Raw genomic sequence first — 20,812 nt, forward strand, 5'->3', positions numbered from 1 at the left:
AAGGACTTTGACTTTGACTTCAAACCCAACTAGGTTCAAGTCAAGTCAACTGGGTTTGAGCTAGGTCAGGTGGGTTAGGACCAGGTCAGGCAGGCTCAGGCTAAGTCAGGCAGGCTCAGACCAGGTCAAGTGGGCTCAGGTGGGCTAGGCTAGGTAGGGGAGGTTTGGAAAAGGAGGAGAGAGAGAGGGCTAGACGATTTTTCAAAGGAGCTGGGCTCCTCTATTTATAGATTCTGAAACTTGAGCCCCAAGTTTCAGAATTTCCATTTTAGTCCATAGCTTTTTCAGAAATTCCCTTTGATCTTATCCATCTGACTGTTTGATCTTATCCATCTGACTGTTTGATCTTATCCATCTGAGATATTTCCATGAGATATTTTCGTGGGTCCCACCGGATATTTTCTGAAGAATATTTCTGTGGGTCCCACCAACATTTTCGTGGGTCCCACAAAAAAGTTGAGTTTTCGGCATTTTTTTCCGAAAAATTTTAAGTAGGCCATTATCTTCGTATTGATGCAACTAAGAAAGTTGGCTCCCAGGAATCTCTTGATTTCGAGCAGGGAGGAAGTTATGATCTCCAGAGCGTTTGAGCATATATTCGTGAAGATACGAATATCCTAAGTATATTTGGATCGCAGGAATCAGTTCGATTCGCTTTACGATAAAAACGCTATTTTTCACTGGAAAAATGCCTCAGGAATTTATTCAGAGTTATCTGAAAAATTGCGGGTCTTACACGCTCGAGCCAAAACTTGCACTTAGAGAATTTGGTGAACAACTGATGTTCACGAAGAGTACTCAAAACAATCCGCAAATGCTCTCGATGTTGCTCCGGACTCTCCGAATAGACCAAGATGTCATCGATAAATACTATCACGAACGAGTCCACAAATGGATGAAATATCTGGTTCATCAAATCCATGAACGCTGCTGGAGCATTCCTGAGTCCAAAAGGCATCACCACGAACTCATATAACCCATATCTTGTCTGAAAAGCTGTCTTCGCAATATCATCCTCTCGAATACAAAGCTGATGGTAGCCCGATCTGAGATCAATCTTCAAGAAAACCTTCGCCTTTTGTAACTAATCGAAAAGATCTTCGATCCTCGGTAACGGATACTTGTTTTTAATTATCGCTTGGTTGAGCATCCAATAATCGATGCACAACCTCAAGGATCCATCCTTCTTTCGTACAAACAACACTGGTGCTCCCTACGGTGAAGCACTAGGTCGAATAAAACCCTCATCAAGAAGTTCTTCCAATTGATGCTTCAACTCCTCAAGTTCCGCTGGGGCCATACGGTATGGTGCCTTGGAAATCGGTGTCATTCCAGGCAGCAACTTGATACCAAATTCAATCTCTCGCCTCGAAGGTAACCCAGGTAGCTCCTCAGGAAACACATCAACAAAATCTCGGACTATGTCCAAGTCATCGATCAAAACCATCTCGGGTTCAACTGGGGCAATACTGACTAAGAAGGCAGTACCCCCGTTTCACAGATACTTTTAAGCCTTGAAGGAAGATATCATGCAGCTATCGCGCAAAGGTCGAGGAAGCTTGATCTCCAAAACAGGACGATCAGGCCAAGAAAGAACGATCTTGCCTTCTCGACAAAAGACTTGAGCATGGTACTCGAAAAGCCAATCCATGCCCAAAATCATATCGTACTCGGTCATATCTAACAGGATAATGTCAGCTGACAGGTTCTGTTTTGCCACTGACACCTCAATGTTCGGGACATACGAGTCACACAAAGACTGCTCTCCAGTTGGAGTGCGAACCTCCAATGGAAAATTCAGAGGCTCGACTGCCAAAGGAAAAGTACGAGCAAATTTAGCTGCTATGAACGAATGAGTAGCACCACAATCAAACAAAGTAAATGCTTCATGTCCGGCTACTAAGATCGTACCTTGGACCAACTGTGCCTTGGTCACTTGCTCAACTGTTGCCACGTATGCTCAACCGGCAATGACTTTCTGGTTCGCTGGCCTCGGTGGGTATGACTGCGGTTGATGTTGCTGTTGTGTCGAAGGTTGTCGCTGCTGCGCTGGCTGTGAAGTACTCGGCGTATTCCTAAGCTGGTCATCCGCCTATTTCTTTCTTCAATCCCGGATATAGTGACCCATCTTCCTGCAATATAAGCATCCGCTTGTGTTCCGTGGGCAAGGTCGCCCTGGATGATCTGTGGTACATTTCGAACAACTGGCTGCGGTAAGCTGCTTCTGTTGTGGCTGCTGGCGTTGCTGGTGCTGGGGTCTACAGTTCTGATGCTGAATCTGGCGGGTGTTGTTGCCGCTATTGTTGTTGTTGTTGTTGTTACGCTGCTTCTTTGACTAAGGATGGAACTTCCTTCCACCCTGGTTCCTCTAGAATTGTCTCTTCCTTGGCCAACTCCTTTGGCCAAGATTCTGCTGCTGCTGACGTGGTGCGGGAGTCTTTTGCGATTCGATCCAGTCATACTCAAGCAAGGAGGCCGTCTCTAAAGCCTCATCGACCGTCATAGGTGCACGGTGTACACCTTCGTCCGTAGTACCGGCTTCAGACCTCAAGCAAATTTAAGAGCTCGCTCCTTCTCTGTCGTGTATAAGTGCGGACAAAACCTCTCCAAGCTGCGAAAACGTGTGACGTATTCAGAGAGCGAAGAACTACCCTGTTGGAGGTCGAGAAACTCTTGCATTTTCTGGTTCCTCTCATGAGCTGGAAAATATGCTGCGTAGAATGCCTCTACAAACTGCTCTCAATCAACTGGCTGGTTATCGAATTTTATCTCCCAGGTGGTTGCCCACCACCTCTCTGCATCTTTCCTGAGACAATATGTCCCAAAATCAACTTTCCGATCATCGCCAACTTGTAACACACGAAAAATACGTTCTATTTCTCTGATCCAGTCCTCGGCTGCTTCCGGCGATGACTTCCCATCAAACGAGGGAGGGTTCAAGCTCATAAATTGCTTGTATGGGACTGCTGCAACAGGAACCTGGGCAGGTGCTCCCTGTCCCTGGGCGACCTGCTGGAGGTGCTCGCCCATGTTCCGCATAGTCTCTGCTTGTCGACCCACAACCTCGGTAAGGTTGTTCAGAGTCTCCATAAGGTCATCACACCTAGTGCGCCACACCATCTAAATACGCAAAAATCTATAAGTAAGCAACCAACAATTGCACAGAGATAGAAAAATTTCCATTTTATTAATAAGAAAACTGAACATTACAGAGGTACCCTTCATCAAGATAGGGTTAAACAAGCACTGCCAACAACTTAAGCACAACAAAATAAAAAAAATGAAACACTGACTCAGTGTTTCTAACATCAAAACAACACATCGCAAATTTATGATTTGCTGGTGTAGAAGTCCCTGTAATCCTTCCGACTACCACAGTGCCTCGGTCTAACACGTGGAGGAGAAACGACATTCCTCAGCGGCATGTCAGAGATCTCCTGAACTTCCCTCAGAATCAGTGGCACATACTCTGAAGAAACGTCATAGGGGTAGGACTTGAAAGAATATTGGGGAGAATCAATTGCTCCACGCCTTTCTCCGTCCTGGCTATCCACTTCCACCACCAATGGTCCAGAGACCGAAGAAACGTCCTCGATGTCTTTTGCATTGCTCTTTCAGAGCTCATCCCTCTGCTTTGTCTGGCATTCCTCTTTGACATGCCCACGAAGACTACAGTAGGGGCACTCAGCCAACTCACAGGGACAGATCTGCCCCGCGTGATCTTCCTAACACCTGGCACATGGAGGTGTCAACATATGCACATTACGTGCCAAATGTCGCACAACTCCACTCAGGGCCTCTTCGCCTCGAGTCAGGTTTTGGAGAGCCTCCAAAATCTTGTCGTAGGTCATGTTTGTCGACATCTATCACATACACAGAACCACAAACACAACTATCTAAAAAGCAGGAAATAAAGAAAATAAGGAAGCTTAGCTTATACTTACAGTGCAATGGATGATGCACAATGAAGCTCTGACTACACACTTAAACTCCGCTCTGATACCAAAACACTGTGGCGCCCCAAACCCCGACCTTGGAAAACTTGAATTTTTCAGTGATTTTTTTTTTTGAAAGGGTTTAAGTAGAAAACCAATGGAAAGCAAGTGTGGGAAAAACTACAAAGCCGCAAGTCTGGGTGGCCACCACAGATAAGTGCAACAAGTGGAAACCGTGTAACCAACAGTGTGTACAAAAAGTGTAGCTGTAAAATAAAACGGAGAAACATCCCAACAGTTTAAGATTTTACAAAAGTGAGTACAAAAAGTATAAAACTGGGAATATATCCCAATAACAACAAAAACCCAAAAACCACCGGCTACAGGATCTCTAGTCAAGTGTGTGTGGGTCCTCAGAGCCTCCACCGTGTACCACCGCATCCGCACTACACCTGTTCGTCACCTACATCCCCATAAAATGAGGTCAGTCCTCTTGCGAGGTGGTAAAGAAACAACCATAAGCATGTATAGATATACCATCTACACAGGAAAAACAGGAAAAGCTAACAAGTGTAAGTGTCTGTGTCAGGTAAGTGCAAAGTGACAAGTACTAGTCAACAGGCTACAGTAACAGGGTAAACAAGTAGCTAAAACAACGAACTGAGCAGCTAGTAACTAAAGAAGCAACAGTAATTGTAAAGCAAGTGCTCAAGTAGTAAAAATTGTGACAAGAGCTGAGCCGCAAAGTAACTAAGTAACAACTGAAGTAAATAAAGCAACTGGAGTAAAATCCACAACACAAGTGAAGTAGCAACTATAGTAAGTCAGCTGATTGGTTAGTCTTTAAGTTCTGCTGATTACTCCTTCAGGTACGCGAAGAAAACCTCGCATTCTGTGAGACATGCACCCGACGTCTATTATTTAAATTCTAATGTGGTAACCGAGGAAGCTACAAACCGAGTCAACCTCATGCGAGCAACACACAGCTAGGAGAAAATACTCACATAGGCAAGGATTGCAATCCATACTACTACAGTAGTGAGGTCCTAAGAAGGCAACCTCGACCTCCCTGAGTCTAAGTGACTGGAGGGCAAAGGACGCTACAACTCCTGTCAAACACGTGTCGTAGTAACGACAAGTCACTCAGGGTTGTACCATCCACCCTCTCCCAAGGTGAACCATTTTGTGAATGGGGCGAAGCAGGTTTATCTTTCTTAAGGCTCATGTTCAATCATACCTCACAACGAGGAATCTGCCTCGTGGTCCCCGCAGGGTACGCAAAACGAGGACTTGGCCTGCCCATCCACGTGCTCAGCCTCACACGACCAACGAGCACTCTGCTCGTGAAAGTAGTCAAAACACCATATTATTTTATTTTCTGTTTAGGGTATATTACACAAGAGTCCACACAACACAAAGGCCACTGCCCGAAGACTCCAACTGAGCCCACAACAATACATTTCAATATCCATACCCTATGGTGTTCAATTTTCTTTCTTTTTATTTCATAAGGTAAGTGCACCTAATGCGCTTACCAATGCCTCAGTGATGTACCTTCTCAGGGTACACATTACTCAATAACAGTGTCAGGATGTGCTAAGTGCAAAGTGAAGGAATATCACATGTTTATATCTTTTGCACAAGTGTAAACAACAGAGGCATCACATGATATTAAACTGCACTATATTACGTATTTCAGTGATATGATTGCGTTTATCAACATTTTCATACTCAAGGGTTTGAAATTGAATTTAACCAATCATCTTGTCTAATGGGAATAACATTGGTTTCCCCAAGGTGGATCGTTGCACTTGCAGGGAAGATGCAATTGCGACCCAAAAGACCATTACATGTGGTTCAACGCACTTACATGTTTATGGTGAAATCTAGGATATTCTCGTCTTATGGGAACAACATTAGCTATTTCCACGATATGGGGAGCCGGGCCTGCGGACCCGAAACAGAGATATTGAACCACTTGTGATTTTAAATCAACGAAGTCTCTAAGTTCTTGGATTTACAAAAATGCTCAACTACACACCTTTCTATTCTGTCGAATGTAAACCAAGGCATAAGGGTTTTCCTTACGGGATACGACACACATGTGTGTCGAAGGTGATTTTCTGGAATTAACCCATCTAATGGGTATTTCATTTGCATTGCCACGGTTCAGGGTGTCGCGCCCACGAACCCGCAACAAACTGTTGACAAAACGAACGTAAAATAGCACTAAGGGAAACTCATATCTAATACGGAGTGTAAATCCATCTGATGAAAGACTTGGACGGGACACAGGAGTGTCGCATGTCCATTCGGTCACACCGAAACAACCATTTATGTGTTTTAATATATATACACATATATAACTCCACATTTTTACAAATATACTCGATAAGGGACGTTCCTTAGTGTATATGTACATGTATATACATATACATATTCACACTTACATATATATATATACATATATATATATATATATACATATATATATACATATATATATATATATCTACTCAAACCCAGTGCGTCGCAAGGCATGAGATCACATGTCAACACCCTAACCGAGGTGTGAAGGAGGTGCGGTGCTAACTACCCAAAATCAGATCTACTATGATTCAGCTGGTAGTGGATTGAGTGTGGTCCTTAAAAGAACAACTCCGCATGCGTGACAGCCGATTGGAGGGAGTAACAGAGCTACGAAAGGGTGTCACCAAGGGGTTTCACACCTTGCTGCCAAAAAGGTTCCAACAAAATTGTTGGTCTGGTCCTTCAGACCAGACTGTCATGCATACAACAAGGTTCTGGTCCAACTTATGGTTTGGAGCAGATTGTTGAAGGGTTCGGTTCGGGTGGAGTCTGACCGCCAAAGGGAGTGACAAGCGGCTGGACACTCTTGCAAAACGGATGCCAAGGGGATGGACAGTGTGGTAGTGGTCCATAGAACCGGGCTGTCGCGCTCACTACCTGATTCTGGTCCTACTCCTAGTGCGAACCAAACGGCCGAATAGGTCAAATAGGGGCTTAGCCAAGCTGCCACCAAGGGGCAGTCGGCTAACCCTGCAAAAAGGGGAACCAAGGCTGGACAAGGCGGGTCTGGTGCATATGACCATACCGCTGCTACACACAAGGACAAGTTGGAACCTCTTGGTTCAGACCTGGACCCAAAGGGTCTGACGCCCCATATGGCCTGGGTGCCCAGCTCCATGCGGCTGGCACCTAGGCCCAACGCGAGGTAAGACAGGGCTGGCACCGCGTGCCACGACCAATTGCCAAGCCATCAGGTCTGACCTTCGGTTCAGACCTGATCCGAAGGTAACTAGCTGAAAGAAAAACCACCATAATAAAAAAAAAAAGGGCGGGGTGCCTATTGCTGAGCACACACGAACCACCTGCATGGCGCAAGCTCTAAATGAAGGTTGGAGGGTCGGCTAAAGGGGGTCTGGTACACGGGACCAGATCACACATGCTCCAAGTCACGAGCAAAGGTTTGTGTGGTTTGAAACACGATAGCTGAGCAGAGTTGGGCGCCCGCCATGGGCTGGCCCTAACCTGCTAAAATGCTGGGACAATCGGCTGTCCCACGCTCCCAGGTCCGAATGGGACCCATGACTAAAAACATAGGGGTCGAAAGGGGTCTGGTCACTTGACCAATCCAGCACGGGTTACCACGCCAGTCCCAAACATGTTGGGACTGGGTTGAACCCAGCACAGTGGTTAAGGCAAACAAGAAAGAAAAAGAAAGGAATAAACAAAAAAAAAAATAAAATAACGTGCAGCTGCAGCGCACCCACAACATGCTGGCTTGCGTTACATCGAGGGTCCACCACGGCTGGGTGCATGCTGGACGAGCTTAGCTCAGTCCAGTGCACCTCAGCACGGATGCTATGCCCACGAGCCTGCTGAAATCCCAACTACAAAACAAGAAAAACATGGAATGCTGGAAGAATACATAGGAAAGAAAAACTGAAAATACAACTTGGAAAAAAACAACAAGCGAACTAATTTCAAAAATGGTACATAAGTTTAACAATGCAAAACACTATGAATCAAGTTAACATGCCATGCTTCTACAAGCTCACCCACCAAGGGGCTTGCACACATAGGTGCATTCGCAACCTTGGTTTCACCTTAGTGTAGGAGATGAGGGAGTTTGGATGCAGCTCTTCACTTCAAGGATGGAGCTCCCACGGTTGGAGGAAGGAGACAAGAGAGAGAGAGCGAGAGTGTTTGCCAAAAAAAATCGCCCTTTAGGGGGGCTCGACTTTTCTAAAAGCTAAAATTAAGTCATGCTAGATGGATGGATGGGGTGGAACACTGTTTTCCACCGCCGCCCAGCCCCTCCATTCAGCTTCAAGGATTCAAAAGGGCTTCTAATCTTTACAATGATGCCATGGGGATGCCGCCCCATGCATCCAATAGGAATGGGTCAAGGGTAATTATAGCTCCTCTTAAAAGCACCTCCCTTGGGATCTCTCAAATCCCAAGCTAAGCAAGCCATGCAAGGTTCCACGCCAAACCCAAGAGGGGACGGCGCCCTCCAGCCCAAAAACGTCCTCCTTTCTCTCTTAATGATATGACATTACAATATTTATAATTTTAACTTTTATCTTTTTAATGAATTGGGTAGGGCCAATCGTGGCCCTCCCCTTTATGAGCTTTCAAAAACCTTTACATAAGTGCCACTAACCCAGCTGGTCAATGGGACCAGCTGGATCGATGGCCTTAGTCGTCCCAAGGCCCTCCAAAGTGGCCAAAAGTGGCCTTGGTAATGTCTTACCAATGGAAAGACAATTAGTTTATTATCTTGATTTCTATTTTAAATTTAATTTCAATTATTTTTCCACAATGCATAGAAATTTTATTTTATATTATCAATGTAAATATCATCACACCGCTACTCAAGTAAATAAATCTTCGTTCTGAGCAAAATTGGCCTCGTTTAGGCCCTCGCTAATTTCTTAAGCTATCTTCCGTAATTCATATGCACTGACGAGGTTTTTTCATCGTTCGGATCTCAAATTCGAGGTGTATCATTACAACCCTATTTCAAGCTTACCCTAAAAATTTAGGAGGTTGATCCACTCTAGATTTCCTGAAATCGCTCTATTTATATAAAATTACACCATTTAACCCAATTCTCAAAATAAGCAAATCTTTAGAAATTGCCAAAACATAAAAATTCATCGATTTCCATATAATTACACAATATGCATGAAAATGAAAATCGTGGATCTTACACTTAGAACACATATATGTGTGATTAAATCACTATGAATTTTTTTTGACAACCTAGAACACATATAAGCATGATTGAATCACTATGAATTTTTTTTAATAGCCTTAGCACACATATATGCATGATTGAATTTTTATCAAATTTCTTTGACATCATTAGAGCACAAATATGCTTGATTGAATCACTATGAAGCTTTTTTTTACTGCCTTATTACACATATATGCATGGTTGAATCACTATGAAATTTTTTGACAACCTGCGAACACATATATGCATGACTCAATCACTATATAAATTTTTTGACAGCCTTAGAAGACATATATGCAAGATTGAATCACTATGAAATTTTTTTAACAGCCTTAGAACACATATATGCGTGATTGAATCACTATGAAAAATTTGTGACAGCCTTAGAACACATATTGCATGATTGAATCAGTCCAACTTTTTTTTTATAGACTTAGAACACATATATGCATGATTGAATCACTATGAATTTTTTTTGACAACATTAGAATACATATATGCATGATTGAATCACTTTGAAATTTTTTTAATAGCCTTAGAACACATATATGCAAATGGAATTTGTATTTTTTTTTACAGCCTTAGACCACATTTATGCATGATTGAATCACTATGAAATTTTTTTGACAACCTTTGAACACATATATGCATGATTGAATCTCTATAAAAAAAATTTGACAGCATAGCAACACATATATGCATGATTGAATCACCATTAAATTGTTTTGACAACCGTAGAACACATATATTCATTATTGAATCACCATTAATTTTTTTTTACAATCGTAGAACACATATATGCATTATTGCATCACAAATTTTTTTTTGACAACCTTAGAACACATATATGCTTGATTGAATGACTATAAATTTTTTTTGACAGCCTTAGAACACATATATGAATGAGTGAATCACTATGAAATTTTTTTGACAACCTTAGAACACATATATGCATGATTGAATCACTATGAAATTTTTTTCATCGCCTAGAACACATATATACATAATTTAATCACTATGAATTTTTTTTTGACAGACTTAGAACACATATATGCATGATTGAATCTCCGTCAAAATTTTTAGACAGCATTAGAACACATATATGAATGATTGAATCAGTATAAATTTTGTTTGACAGCATTAGAACACATACATGTATGATGGAATCACTATGAAATTTTTTTGATAGCGTTAGAACACATATATGCATGATTGAATCATTATATAATTTTTTTGATAGGCTTAGAATACATATTTATATGATTGAATCACTATGAAATTTTTTTTGTCAACCGAAGAACACATATATGCATGATTGAATCACTATGAATTTTTTTGACAGCATTTGAACACATATATGCAAGATTGAATCACTTTGAAATTCTTTTGGCAGCCTTAGATCAAATATATGTACATTGAATTTGAATTTTTTTAGATTGCCTTTTAACACATATATGCATGATTGAATCATTATGATTTTTTTTTATAGCCTTTAAACAAATATATGCATGATTGACTCTCTATGATTTTTTTTTTACAACATTAGAACACATATATGCAGGATAGAATCACTATAAAATTTTTTGGCAACCATAGAACACGTATATGTATTATTGAATCACTTTAAAATTTTTTTAACATCCTTAGGATACACATATGAATTTTCGTAGCCTTCGAACACATATATGCTTGGTTGAATGGCTATGAAATTTTTTTGAAAGCCTAGAACACATATATGCATGATTTAATCACTATGAATTTTTTTTGACAACCTTAGGAATCATATATGCATGATTAAATCACTATGCAATTTTTTTAACATCCTTAGAACACATATACGAATGATTGAGTCACTAAGAATTTTTTTTGACAGCCTTAAAACACACATATGCATAATTGAATCACTATGATTTTTTTTGACAGCCTAGAACACATATATGCATGATTGAATCGCTATGAATTTTTTTTGATAGCCTAGAAAAGATATATGCATGATTGAATCACCATGAAATTTTTTTGACAGCCTTAGTACACATATATGCATGATTGAATCTCTATCAAATTTTTTTGATGGCTTTAGACCACATATATACATGATTGAATCACTGTGAATTTTTTTTTTGACAGCATTAGAACATATATATGCAAGATTGAATCACTTTAAAATTTTTTGACAGCTTTAGAACACATATATGCATGATTCAATCACTTTGAAGTTTTTTATGATAGGCTTAGAACACATATATGCATCACTCAATCACTATAAAAAACTTTTGAGAGCCTAGAACACATATATGCATGATTGAATCACCATGAAATTTTATTGACAGCCTTAGTACACATATATGCATCATTGAATCTCTATCAAATTTTTTTTATAGCTTTAGAACACATATATACATGAATGAATCAGTGTGAAATTTTTTTGACAGAATTAGAACATATATATGCAAGATTGATTCACTCTGAAATTTTTTGACAGCATTACATATAAGCATGATTGAATCAGTTTGAATTTTTTTTGACAGCCTTAGAACACGTATATGCATATTGAATTTGAAAATTTTTTGACAGCCTAGAACACATTTTTGCATGATTGAATCGCTATGAAATTTTTTTGACAACCTTTGAACACATATTTGCATGTTTGAATCTCTTTGAAATTTTTTTGACAGCATGGGAACACATATATACATGATTGAATCACCATTAAATTTTTTGACAACCGTAGAACACTTATATGCATTATTGAATCACTATAAAACTTTTTTGACAACCTTAGGACACATATATGCATAATTGAATCACTATGAAACTTATTTGACTGCCTTAGAAAATATATATGAATGATTGAATCTCTATGAAATTTTTTTGACAACATTAGAACACATACATGCATGATTGAATCACTATGAATTTTTTTTGACAGCCTATAACACATATATGCATGTTTTAATCACTATGAATTTTTTTTTACAACATAAAACAAATGTATGCATGATTTAATCACTATAACTTTTTTTTGACAGCCTTAGAACACATATATGCATGATTGAATCTCTATAAAAAAATTTAGATAGCATTAGAACACATATATGAATCATTCAATTACTATGAAATTTTTTTGACAGTCTTAGAATACATATATGCATTATGGAATCACTATGAAATTTTTTCGATAGCCTTAGAACATATATATGCTTGATTGAATCACTATATAATTTTTTTGATAGCCATAGAAAACATATAATCATGATTGAATCACTATAAAAAAAATTTGTCCACCGTAGAACACATATATGCATGATTGAATCACTATGATTTTTTTTTACAACATTAGAACACATATATGCAAGATTAAATCAGTATGAAATTGTTTTGACAACATTAGAACACATATATGCATGATTGAATCACTTTGAAATATTTTTGACAGCCTTAGAACACATTTATGTATAATGAATTTGAATTTTTTTTTACAGCCATAGAAAACATATTTGCATGATGCAGTCACTATGATTTTTTTTTTATAGCCTTTGAACAGATGTATGCATGATTGCATCTCTATATAAAAAAATTGACAGCATTAGAACACATATATGTGTGATTGAGTCACTATGAGATTTTTTTGATAGCATTAGAGCACATATATGCATTATTGAATCACAATGAATTTTGTTTTACAACCTTGAATACTTATATGCATGATTGAATCACTTTGATTTTTTTTGACACCCTTTGAACAGATATATGCATGATTGAATTTGAATTTTTTTTGACAACCTTAGAACACATGTGCATCATTAAATCACTATGAATTTTTTTTGGCAGGCTTAGAACACATATATGAATGATTGAATCACTATGAATTTTTTACAACATAGAACACATATATGCAAGATTGAATCATTATGAATTTTTTTTTACAGCCTTAAACACATATATAAATGATTGAATCTCTATCAAATTTTTTTACAGCATTAGAACACATATATGCTAGATTGAATCACTATGAAATTTTTTTGACAGCATTAGAACATATAAATGCAATATTGATTCACTCTGAATTTTTTTTATAGCATTAGAACACATATAAGCATGATTGAATCAATTTGAATTTTTTTTGACAACCTTAGAACACATATATGCATATTGAATTTGAAATTTTTTTGACAGCCTAGAACACAATTTTGCATGATTGAATAACTATGAAATTATTTTGACAGCCTTTAAACACATATATGCAGGACTGAATCACTATAAAACTTTTTTGACAACCTTAGGACACATATATGCATGATTGAATCACTATGAAATTTATTTGACTGCCTTAGAACACATATATGAATGATTGAATCTCTATGAAAACTTATTGATAGCATTAGAACACATACATGCATGGTTTAATCACTATGAATTTTTTTTGACAGCCTAGAGCATATGTATGCATGATTTACTCACTATAATTTTTTTTTGACAGCCTTAGAACACATATATGCATGTTTGAATCTCTATAAAAAAATTTAGATAGCATTAGAACACATATATGAATGATTGAATGAATAAGATTTTTTTTTTTACAGTCTTAGAACAAATATATGCATGATGGAATCACTATGAAAATTTTTTGACAGCCTTAGAACGTATATATACTGGATCAAATCGCTATATAATTTTTTTGATAACCATAGAAAACAGATAATCATGATTGAATCACTATAAGATTTTTTTGTCAAACATACAACACATATATGCATGATTGAATCACTATGATTTTTTTTTTGACAACATTAGAACACATATATGCAAGATTAAATCAATATGAAATTGTTTTGATGGCATTAGAACACATACATGATTGAATCACTTTGAAATATTTTTGACAGCCTTAGAACACATATATGTATAATGATATTGATATTTTATTGACAGCCATAGAACACATATACAAATGATGAAGTCACTATGAATTTTTTTTACAGCCTTTGAACACATGTATGCATGATTGTATCTCTATAAAAAAAAGTTGACAGCAAAAGAACACAAATACGCAAGATTGAATCTTTATAAAGATTTTTTTGATAGCATTAGAACACATATATGCATGATTGAATCACTATGAATTTTTTTTGACAACCTAGAATACTTATATGCATTATTGAATCACTTTGACTTTTTTTTTTACATCCTTAGAACACATATATGCATGATTGAATTTGAAATTTTTTTGACAACCTTAGAACACATATGTGCATGATTGAATCACTATGAATTTTTTTTGGCAGGCTTAGAACACATATATGCATGATTGAATTATTATGAAATTTTTTTGACCGCCTTAGAACTCATATATAAATGATTGAATCTCTATCAATTTTTTTTTACAGCATTAAAACACATATATGCATGATTGAATTACTATGAATTTTTTTTGAGAGCCTTAGAACACATATATGCATGATTGATTCACTATTAAATTTTTTTTAGAGCATTAAAACACATATATGCATGATTGAATCACTATTAAAAATTTTTGACAGCCTTAGAACAGATATAAACATGATTGAATCACTATGGAATTGTTTTGACAGCCTTAGAACACGTATATGCATGATTGAGTCACTATATAATTTTTTTGACAACCTTAGAACACATATATTTATGATTGAATCACTATGAAACTTTGATGATAACCTTAGAGCACATATATGCATGATTCAATCACTATGAATTTTTTGTGACAACCTTAGAACACATATATGCAAGATTGAATCACTACAAATTTTTTTTGACAACATTAGAACACATATATGCATGATTGAATCACTATGAATTTTTTTTATAGCCTTATAACACATATATGCTTGATTGAAGCACAATGAAATTTTTTTGACAACCGTAGAACACATATATACATTATTGAATCACTATGAATTTTTTTTGACAAACAAAGGAGACATATATGTGTGATTGAATTACTCTGTAATTTTTTTGACAGCCTTAGAACTCATATATGAATGATCAAATCCCTATGAGTTTTTTTTTACAGTGTTAGAACACACATATGTGTGATTGAATCACTATGAATTTTTTTTGAGACCCTAGACCACATATATGCATGATTGAATCACTATGAAATCTTTTTTACAACCTTAGAACACATATATGCATGATTGAATCACTATGAAATTTTTTTGACAACCTTATAACTCATATATGCATGATTGAATCACTATGAAAATTTTTTGACAGCCTTGGAACACATATATGCATGACTAAATCACTATATAAATTTTTTGACAGCCTTAGAACACTTATATGCAAGATTGAATCACTATGAGTTTTTTTTGACAGCCTTAGAACACATATATGCATGATTGAATCACTATGAAATCTTTGTGACAGACTTAGAACATATATATGCATGATTGAATCACTCCAAAAAAAATTGACAGCCTTAGAACACATATATGCGTGATTGAATCACTATGAAATTTTTTTGACAGCATTAGAACACATATAAGCATGATTGAATCACTATAAAATTTTGTTTTATTGCATTAGAACACATATATGCAAGATTCAATCACTATAAATTTTTTTTCACAGCATTAGAACACATATATGCATGATTGAATCACTTTGAATTTTTGTATACAACCTTAGAACACATTTATGCATGATTGAATCACTATGATTTTTTTTTGACAGCCTTTCAACACATAATGCATGATTGAATCTCTCTGAATTTTTTTTTACAGCATTAGAATACATGTATGCATGATTGAATCACCATTAAATTTTTTTGACAACCGAAGAAAAGATATATGCATTATTCAATCACTAATTTTTTTTGACAACCTTAGGACACATATATGCATGATTGAATGACTACAAAATTTTCTTGACAGCCTTAGAACACATATATTAATGATTGAATCACTATGAATTTTTTTTTTACAGCAATAGAACACATATATGCATGATTGAATCACTCTGAATTTTTTTTACAGCAATAGAACAGATATATGCGTGATTGAATCACTCTGAAGTTTTTTTTTACAGTCTAAAACACATATACGCATGATTTAATCACTATATAATTCTTTTACAGCCTTAGAACACACATGTGCATGGTTGAATCTCTATCAATTTTTTTAGACAGCATTAGAACACATATATGAATGATTGAATCACTATAAAAAAAAACTGACAATCTTATAACACATATATGCAATGTGGAATCACTAAGAAATTTTTTCGACAGCCTTAGAACACATATATGCTTGATTGAATCATTATATAATTTTTTTGATAGCCTTAGAACTCATATATGCATGATTGAATCACTATGATTTTTTTTGTTAGTCGTAGAACACATATATGCAAGATTGAATCACTATGAATTTTTTTTGACAACATTAGAAGACATATATGCATGATTGAATCACTTTGAATTTGTTTTGATAGCCTTAGAACTTATATATGTATAATGAATTTGAATTGTTTTTGACAGCCTTAGAACATATATATGCATGATTAAATCACAACGATTTTTTTTTTACAGCCTTTGAACACATATATGCATGATTGAATCTCTATGATTTTTTTTTGACACAATTACAGCACATACGTGCATGATTGAATCACTATGATTTTTTTTGGCAATCGTAGAACACATATATGCATTATTGAATCACTATGAAATTTTTTTGACAACCTTAGGACACATATATGAATGATTGAATCACTATGAATTTTTTTTGAAAGCCTTAGAACACATATATGCTTGATTGAATCGCTACACAATTTTTTTAACTGCATTAGAACACATATATGCCTTAGTGAATCACTATGAAATTTTTTTGACATCCATAGAAGACATATGCATTATTGAATCTCTATATAATTTTTTTGACACCCTTAGAACACATATATGCAATATTGAATCACTATGAAATTTTTTTGACGGCCTTAAAACATATATTGCATTATTAAATCACTATAATTTTTTTGTGACAGCCTTAGAACACATATCTGCATGATTGAATCAATTTGAAATTTTTGACAGCATTAGAACACATATATGCATAATTGAATCACTACGATATTTTTGACAGCCGTATAACACATATATGCATGATTGAATCACTACAAATTTTTTTGACAACATTAGAACACATATATGCTTGATTGAATAACTACAAATTTTTTTTTACAACATTAGAACACATATTTGCATGTTTGAATCTCTATGAATTTTTTTTGACAGCCTTAGAACAAATATATGCACGATTGAATCACTATGAATTTTTTTTGACAGCCTTTGAAAACATATATGCATGATTGAATCTCTATCAATTTCTTTTTACTGCATTAGAACACATATATGCATGATTGAATCACTATCGAATTTTTTTGACAGCCTTAGAACACATATATGCATGATTGAATCACTATAGAATTTTTTGGACATCCTTAGAACACATATATGCCTAATTGAATCACTATATAATTTTTTGACAGCCTTAGAACACATTTATGTATGATTGAATCTCTATAAAAAAAATTGGCGGCCTTAAAACCCATATATGCAAGATTGAATCACTATATAATTTTGTTGATAGCCTTACAACACATATATGTGTGAATGAATCAGTATGAAATTTTTATGACAACCTTAGAACACATATATGCGTGATTGAATCACTTTGAAATTTTGGTGACAACCTTAGAACATATATATGCATGATTGAATCACTATGAATTTTTTTTTACAGCCTTAGAACACATATATGCATGATTGAATCACTATGAAATTTTTTTGATAGCTTTCGAACAAATATATGAATGATTGAATCACTTTGAATTTTTTTTAACAGCCTTAGAACACATATATGCATGATTGAATCTGTAACGCCCCAAATAATTAACTCGAAAATTTTGGAATAATTTTTTTTTCGAAACAACAACGGAGATGTTTTATTTAAATCCTTAGTCAATTTATTTGGAAGGGTTATAATTAATAGTACAAAAGCAATGACAATAGATGAATTAAACTCTTTTATTTTAATGTTACAAGTCTTATATAACAAACTTAATGAATTATTACAATCAGAGTTTCTAAGGACATCCACAGAAGATATGGTCACATGGCACTGTCCGCAGCGACGAGCGCAATTGCTCGCCTTTATTTGTTTCTTGAAAATATTAATTCAGAAGGGGTTAGACTACCGCGTCTGAGTAAGAAGCGTAATATCCATATGAATGTGCTCAGTGTCATGTGTACAAGTATATTTGCTACATATTTATATAAGCAGTAACAAACTTTTGAACAAATGTGGATTTACAATTCACTTAATTAAAGCATTTCATGACATATTGCATAAAGTATAGACATCAATGTACAACACATCATATTTATGACTCATATTTAAGCTATCACATTTTTCATGTAAAGGAAACAAATTTGAGTTAAGCACCATATGAATGAATCACAACATACTCTGAAAATTGCAACATCAAGCATTATGCAACTACTTGAAGATTTTCAGAAATGCACTAACTTTATGTTTTCTCTTGTTAATTTTTCTGTGGGTACGCACAGGCATTCGACATCGTAGCGGATCGAGACCACATGGGGGTTTGTTATGCTTTTTCAATTAATACCCCGTATGACTAGCCGTACAAAGGTCCAAAGGGGACTGTTCGCGACCAAGAGAGTATTCCCCAATGGCTAGAACTAGAATTAGGATGTAACCTGCAACTTCTGCAAAAGACTTGGATCTACCACCTAGGATGCATTGGTAGTCCTGCCCCCCTAACTCTGAGGACTGGGGACCGGGTGAGACGCCTCGCTCTCACAAAACATAATTGTCCCACGGAGCTTGTACCATCTACCCTCTCCAAGGTAGATCATGGGTCTGGTAACCTACACCGTCTTTCACATGTACCCATAGCCCTGAAAAACTGGTAACATATACCGTTGTCAGGTATACCCAGATTCTTGAGAGACCAGTAACATATATCATCTTTCAGGTATACCTAGAATCTTGCATTTAGGTTATGTGTGCATATTTTTCATTCTTGTTTATTTTTGTGTGCAAGTCATTGCACCATAGGGGATTTCCAAAATCTCAATCCACACTCGGGGTGATCCCAGTGTATCCACATTACCCATCGAATGCCCCATAGGCATCAACCGTAATTTCTCAAAATTTTGGCTCAAATCTAAGCCGAGTACTTATACTTACAACATTTTAAAGTTTCATTTATGAGCTCTGGTTTATGTTTCGTACCCCACTGACCACACACTCATATGACATGTCTCAAGTATAACTTTTCACAAGTGCTCATAAGGCACTACAAAGGTTCTGCAAAACCGCAAGTTTAGTTTTGAATTTTTGTATAATTATGAACCTACAATGATCATAATTGTGCAAATATCCATATGCATTTACAATAAATGAGCCATGTACTTGATGTAATCATATCATTCATATGTGAATCACATATTTAGTTTATATTCAAAACAATTTACAACATGGATATCTCATTTTTGTCAAAGCACAGTAATAGCATAACCTTATTTTCATATGCATGGGTTAAAAAAAAATGCATTTTTGCGAGAACATATACATACACATTCATTCCAATAACCTAATGACAAGAATCATGAAATAAGTATTTCTTTACCATCTAACCGGGTTTTCAAACAACTAACCTATTGAGTGCGTGACAACCAATATGCCAAATTTGTGTTTTTGTGAAACTATGGATTGGTTTAAATGCACTCTTGCTACATTTTGATAACATTCAATTTACGCAAATCCTACAACGTGCATTTCAGTATGCATGCATGCCTAGTATTAATTTTCTTTGAAAGGTAAGCAAAGTTTAGGTAGACACGTACATGTTATATAATTGCATTTTCATGATCAAAACACACAACATTCCCATACTAAGTGATGCCCACTAACTGTTCCTACCAAGTAATCAGAACCCAAGTTGGGTGCATCTGCTACTGCCCCTATTTGTCACAACAGAACATGTCTGTTATGACTAACAAGGCACGACAGCAGACCGCGAGCCATTTTTGGCAGCCGGATGGGTGTTGACAATACCAACTGGTCCACATTATGATTTAGCCATTAATATATATATATATATATATATATATATATATATATATATATATATATATATAATCTTTTGAAATACAAGTTAGGGGTTAGACAGACCCTATTAGTTATGCAACCATGCCATTGGAGTTTGAACTTGCAACATCCCATCACAATGTGACATGCACCTGCTACTCTTACCAGACAGGTTACATGCCTGTCTGGCACAACCAGCCACCATGGTTGTATACCGGCAGGGCAGCGTCTATGCTACCATTCCCCTGCAGTCGGCTAGGTTGGCATCTCCAACTGACCTGCTATGAACAATAGTGCTGGCTATTGAGCTGCTGGAAATGGCTGAGATCAAGACGTATCCAACCGACATCGTACCATAGTTATCAACTACCCTCAATGGTAACCAGTAACTAGGACATAGGCAGACCTTCGATCTGCTATACCTTAAATCATGATAGTGAAACAACCTCACTGAC

The sequence above is a fragment of the Nuphar pumila genome, chromosome 11, assembly GCF_984573655.1.
Source record: "Nuphar pumila chromosome 11, dmNupPumi1.hap1.1, whole genome shotgun sequence".
In the NCBI taxonomy this organism is placed as follows: Eukaryota; Viridiplantae; Streptophyta; class Magnoliopsida; order Nymphaeales; family Nymphaeaceae; genus Nuphar; species Nuphar pumila.